The sequence below is a fragment of the Eulemur rufifrons genome, chromosome 24 (assembly GCF_041146395.1).
Source record: "Eulemur rufifrons isolate Redbay chromosome 24, OSU_ERuf_1, whole genome shotgun sequence".
Taxonomy (NCBI): domain Eukaryota; kingdom Metazoa; phylum Chordata; class Mammalia; order Primates; family Lemuridae; genus Eulemur; species Eulemur rufifrons.
The window spans coordinates 4,272,575-4,278,574 of NC_091006.1; positions in this window are offsets into that span (position 1 = coordinate 4,272,575).

Sequence of the window (6,000 nt, forward strand, 5' to 3'; positions counted from 1 at the left end):
ACGCTTGGCTCTCAGATAGGGCTATGGCCAGGGTACATCCAAGTGGCCTTTTCTATGTGGCTGTTTGGGCTTCCTCACAGCATGGTGGCGCCTGGATTCCAAGATGGGCATCATCAGAGAGAGAGAGAGAGAGAGAGAGAGAGGGAGATTGAGCACACCAGGAAGAGGTGTGTCTTCTTTTATGACTTAGCTCGAAAGTCACCTATTGTCACAGCCACCTAGTCTCAGGCCTGCTAGATTGAAGGGGGAGGGAACACAGATCCCATATCTCAACGAAGGAGTGTCAAGGTCATATCGTAAGGAGGACATGTGGAATGTGACACACTGGTGTGTTCATCTTGGGAAAATACCACCTGCCACAGAAATACAATACAAGCAAACGACCCCCACCACCATACCAGCCCTGGGCTTTCACTGGTGGCAGTGACAGCAGACATCTCAGGTGAAAAGTAAGCAGTCATGAAGAATAAGGCAGCAAGTATAATCTTGATGAAAGAGAAGAACAATCCATTCTGCCTCCTCTCCCAGCGGAGCAGGAGGTTGGGAACGGACCTGGCTGCCTGAGCTAGTGTAGACACGTTGTGCAGAGTCGCTAGGTCAAGCCTGTGGGTTTGGGATTCTCACCTGTTATTGTAAAGCCTATTCTATTCTATTGCTTCACAACAAATTGCCATAAATTTAGCAGCTTAAAACAACACTCATGTATTATCTTTAAAGATTTATGGGTCAGGAGTCTGAGCAGGCTTGGCTGGGCTCTGCTCAGGTTAGTACAAGGCTGAAACCCAGGTGTCCACCGTCTGGGCTCTGGGGGGACACATCTGTAAATACTCCAGAAATGACACCTGTTCGCGAGGGCTTCCAACAGTTCTCCGCAGAGCGCTGCTAGGGAGGTTTTGGCCACCAGAGGGTGCAAGAACCACAATCCCTGTCCCGGGGGAGCTTTGCCTGTGTTCCCCCTCCTTTCAGCCGGTGTGGTCCAGGTCCCAGCAGCAGCATCCTCTGCAAACGTGTTAGAAAAGCAGAGCCTCTTGTGAATGGGACGGGCTATCACTCTCATGATTACGTTAGTCAGTTAGCCTGCACTTTAATAAAGGAAGATTGTTGTTCAAGGAAGGATGACTGTCCTTGGCAGGCTTGACCAAATCATCAGATTCCTTTGTGTCTGGTTCTAGAAGTCACAGACTAGAGAAGCCAGAGATTCAAAGCCCAGGGAGGATTTGACACATAGGATCCTGCCGCCAGCCCGGGGAAGAGGAAGAAGGCCTGTGGGAAGAAGCTGTGAGTGGCCTCCAGGAGTTAAAAGTGGCTCCCAACAAGCAAATGGGCACCTCAGTCATTCAACTGCAAGGAATTGAGTTTGGCCAACAACCTAAGTGAGCTTGAAAGCATATTCTTCCAGAGCCTCCAGTGAGCATGCAGCCAGTCAACACCTTGAGCGTGAGACCCTGAACAGAGGAGCAAGCTGAGCTGTGCCATACTCCTCACGGTGGAAACTGATAATACATTTGTGTTGTTTTAAGCCACTAGGTATGTGCTAATTTCTTGCACAGCAATAGAAAGCTAATAAGAATTTTGCTTCCAGGAATGGGGTGCTGCCATAACAAACACTAAAAAAATGTGTCAATGGACCAGGCGCGGTGGCTCACGCCTATAATCCTAGCACTCTGGGAGGCCAAGGCAGGAGGCTTGCTTGAGTTCAGGAGTTTAGGATCAGCCTGAGCAAGAGTGAGACCCCATCTCTACAAAAAATAGGAAAATTAGCTGGGTGTGGTGGTGTGCATCTGTGGTCCCAGCTGCTCGGGGGGCTGAGGCAGGAGGATCGCTTGAGCCCAGGAGTTTGAGGTTGCTGTGAGCTAGGCTGACGCCACTGTATTCTAGCTGGGGTGACAGTGAGACTGTGTCTCAAAAAAAAAAAAAAAAAGTGTCAATAGCTTTGGAACTGGGCAGTGAGTAGAAGCTGGAAGAATTTTGAGGAACATCATAAGGAAAACTTCAGTTGCCTTAGAGAAAGCCTACATTTCCTTGGACAGACTATGAGTAGAAAACTTGGACTTTAAGGATGCTGTCGATGAGAGCCCAGAAGGAAGTGAGGAGCAGGTTTTTGGAAATGGAGGCAAGTGAGGTCCTAAGGATGTCATGGCAGAAATTGCATACCTGTGCTGTGTGGAGAGCAAGCTGTCAGTGGATACTTGCACATAGGGCTAAGGAGATTTCTAGGCAAAGCTTTTGAGGCGCTACCTTGTTTCTTGTTGCTGCTTATAGCAAAATTTGAGAGGAGAGAGAGAAATTGAGGGGAGAACTGTTAAACAAAACGAACCAGGACTGGATGGTTTTGAAAATTCTCAGCCTCTCCAGAAATCAGAAGATGCTAGAAGTCAGAGAGGGTTGCTCAAACCACAGCACAGAGAAAAGGCTGAGACTATAGCTTTCTGCTAAGACCCCAGAAAGACCAAGAGGTCAGAATAGCCAAAGAGATTGAGTATTTCTCCCAGGTCTCCTCAGTCACAACAGAGGGCCGCTAGGAGGCCGTCATCACGGCAGGAGGCCAAGGCAGAGGAGGGATTGCCTCAGACCTGTGCGTGTGACTGTGTCTAATGAAGTAAAACCTGGTGAGACCCACTTACAAGGACCATGAGGTTCTTGAGATGTTCATGTCGGTAGAAACACTCCCAGCTCATACAAACAGGAACAGAGAAAGTACACAAGGAAAGCGGACCTTCAAAATTCTACTTGCAGAAAGCAAGCTGACAGACCTACTCAGATGCAAACATGTGCTACTTGCCATGAAAAAGGAAGGATAGTTAAGAATTTCCAAGGGACACAGCTGAGAGCCACAGAGAATTTTTTCCCAAGGCCTTGAAACCTAGTGGAGTTTGCCCAGTAGGATATAAACACTGCCAAGGACCAGGAGCTCCTTGTTACTGCCACTCCTCCCCCCAAGCCTCTTTTGGACAGAAATGTCTGCGACTGTTATCCTGTGCCCATCCCATAAGAGCTGTCGTGCATTTCATAGGTCCACAGGTGGGGAGGGATGTGCGCCAGAGCTGTACTTGGTGGATTACAGCAAGGAATCTCATGCACACCCCATGTAGAAAATTTAGATGATGAGATTGTGGATTTTGAGCTGATGGAATAAAGATATTTACATTAAAAAAAAAAAAAAAAAAAAAAAAAAAGAAAAGCAGAGCCTCGGGACCTAAAACCAGACCCCATCCGGAATCAAAATTTGCACTTTGTCAACCTCCCCATGCCCCCCAAGACTATTCATGTGCACATTTGAGGGGAACTCTAACTCAGTGGTTCTCTACCTTGGCTGCATGTTAGATTCACCAGAATTCCTGATTTGAGGACAACGCCCCCGGAGATTCTGATTTCACTGGTCTGGGGTGCGTCCTGGGTCCCCGATTGTTAAAAGCTCCCCTGGGGATTCTAAGGCGCAGTCAAGGTTGAGAATGGCTGCATGTCCGGGTCATTGCGCACGGTAAGAACCTTGGGCATGCATGGGACCATGCTATGACACACGGGAGGAGGACATAAACCCCCCACTCTCGGGAGTGTCCTGGCATGCAAGACCCCAGATCTCAGGGGCCTCCTGGTAACAGTGAAGTCAGGGCCGATGTAAAATGCCTCGAAGTGTTACTCCAAGTACTCGGAGGACTCAAGTCAAACACCAGCTGGTCAGACTGATTCTAGTTCCCCCACCCATGCTCGGTGGCAGTGCTCACCCCAGTTCCCTACAGGTGTTTGCTGGTCTTGCCTCCCCAGCTCCACTGTGGGCTCCTGGAGAGCAGTGAAGCTGTTGGTTCTGCCCTCAACGAAGGACCACTGCTCTGCCACCTGGGCGGCCCCCAGCTTGTGGTGGAATGGGCGAGTTGGGCTTCAGGAAAGAAGGTGCCCGGAAGACAGAGGAGCTCAGCAGTGTTAGGTGGGACTTTAAAACATATTAATATTTATTCTTTTCCATTTATGTGGCACTTTACAGTTTACAATTTGCATCGTTGCATATTCATAATATCCACCTGGGTTAGATGAGAGCAGGGTAGCTGGACAGACGAGGTAAAATGAGTGGCAGAGGCAAATGGATATGCTGGAATTTGCAGGATGAGTCAGGCAGAATTAGAACAAGAAACCATTGTTCCTAAATTTCCTAATTTTCTACATGCTATTTCCTGGATGTGGCAATGTCCAACTTCTGACCATTCTTTTCTCACTGTCAGGAGTATTTCTGAGAATTCGGTATTTGGTCTTTCTTGTCCACTCTCCTCCCCAAAGCTGTGGGTTTGTTTTGTCATTCCAGAATCTTCTGTTAACCTCCCACCAACATGTCCACTGACGTATTTGGTTTCTCTTTTTTTTTTTTTTTTTGAGACAGAGTCTCCCTCTGTTGCCCGGGCTAGAGTGCCGTGGCGTCAGCCTAGCTCACAGCAACCTCAAACTCCTGGGCTCAAGCAATCCTCCTGCCTCAGCCTCCCGAGTAGCTGGGACTACAGGCATGCGCCACCATGCCTGGCTAATTTTTTCTGTATATTTTTAGTTGTCCAGCTAATTTCTTTTTATTTTTTTAGTAGAGATGGGGTCTCGCTCTTGCTCAGGCTAGTCTCAAACTCCTGAGCTCAAATGATCCACCTGCCTTGGCCTCCCAGAGTGCTAGGACTACAGGCGTGAGCCACTGCGCCCGGCAGGTTTCTCATTTTTGATAGAAGATTCACCAGCTATAAAGTGTTCAATATGTGCAGGCTACAAGAAACTTAGAAGTTTTTTGAATGCAAGGAACTTATTTGCCTTTAAGGGGAGGAGGACTTGGTTGGGAAGACAACTGTGGGTCTGGGGGGTGCTAGCCACATGCTTTTGGTCAACCTGGGTGGTAGGTCCAAGGATGTTTCTTTTATAATGCATATTAAGCTGTACATTTATATTTTGTGCCCTTTTCTGTGTGCATAACCTGTCACAAAAAGGTTTTTAAAAATGATGAAATTAGCTGGGCTTGGAGGACTAGCTACTTGGAGGCTGAGGCAGGAGGATCACTTGAGCCCAGGCATTTGGGATTATGGTGAGCTACGATTGTGCCACTGTACTCCAGCCTGGGCAAAAGAGCAAGACCCTGTCTCAAAAACAAACAAACAAACAAAACAAACAATAAACCATGATGCACCAAAGGAAGAAAATCTAACAAAAGATAGGAAAGAACTTTACAAGAAAAACTATTTTTTTAAATGCCTAAACATCTGGTGGCAATGGTTGCACAGTAATGTGAATATACTAAATGCGACTCAACTGCACATTTTAAAATGGTTGAGGTGAGCCCAGCTTATTGAAATAGGAAAACAATTTTTTTAAATTAACAAAAAGTAAAAAAAAAAACCCCACACAAATTATGATTAAGGTGGTAAATTTTGTTATGCGTGTCTTTTACCACAATTTAAAAAAATACCTAAACACAAGGTGACGATTAAAATCACCTAAATATTATATACATGCAGGTTCCCCCATGTGGACACTTTGGAAAACTCGGCATTGAAAAGCTATCAGTTGTTGGCTATACGGCATAACAACCAAATTCTCATTGTGGATTTTTCTACCCCTTTAGAACTTGACAAGATTATTCCGGTGTAAGAAGAACTTACTTTATCTGATATCAAGACTTACCATAGAGCTCACATGAGTGAGGCAATGTCTTATGGGCCCAGGGCTGGAGAGCAGACCACCAGAACCAACCTGGCACCCAGAGACAGGCCACACGGACGGGGCAGGGGTGGCCAGGCAGTCAGAGGAAGCTCGGCTTCCCCAGGACCATCCACAACAGCTCTGTTCATCAGAGCAGAAAACCAGAACCAACCCAGTGCCCGTGATCAGGAAAAATGGATAAATAAATTGTGATGTGTTCCCACCACAGAATAGTGTGTGGTGGCAAAAATAGGTAAAATATAATTAACCTGCAACCCTATGAATGAATCTTAGAGATAATGTTGAGTGAGGAAAGCAAGTCACAGATGATATATG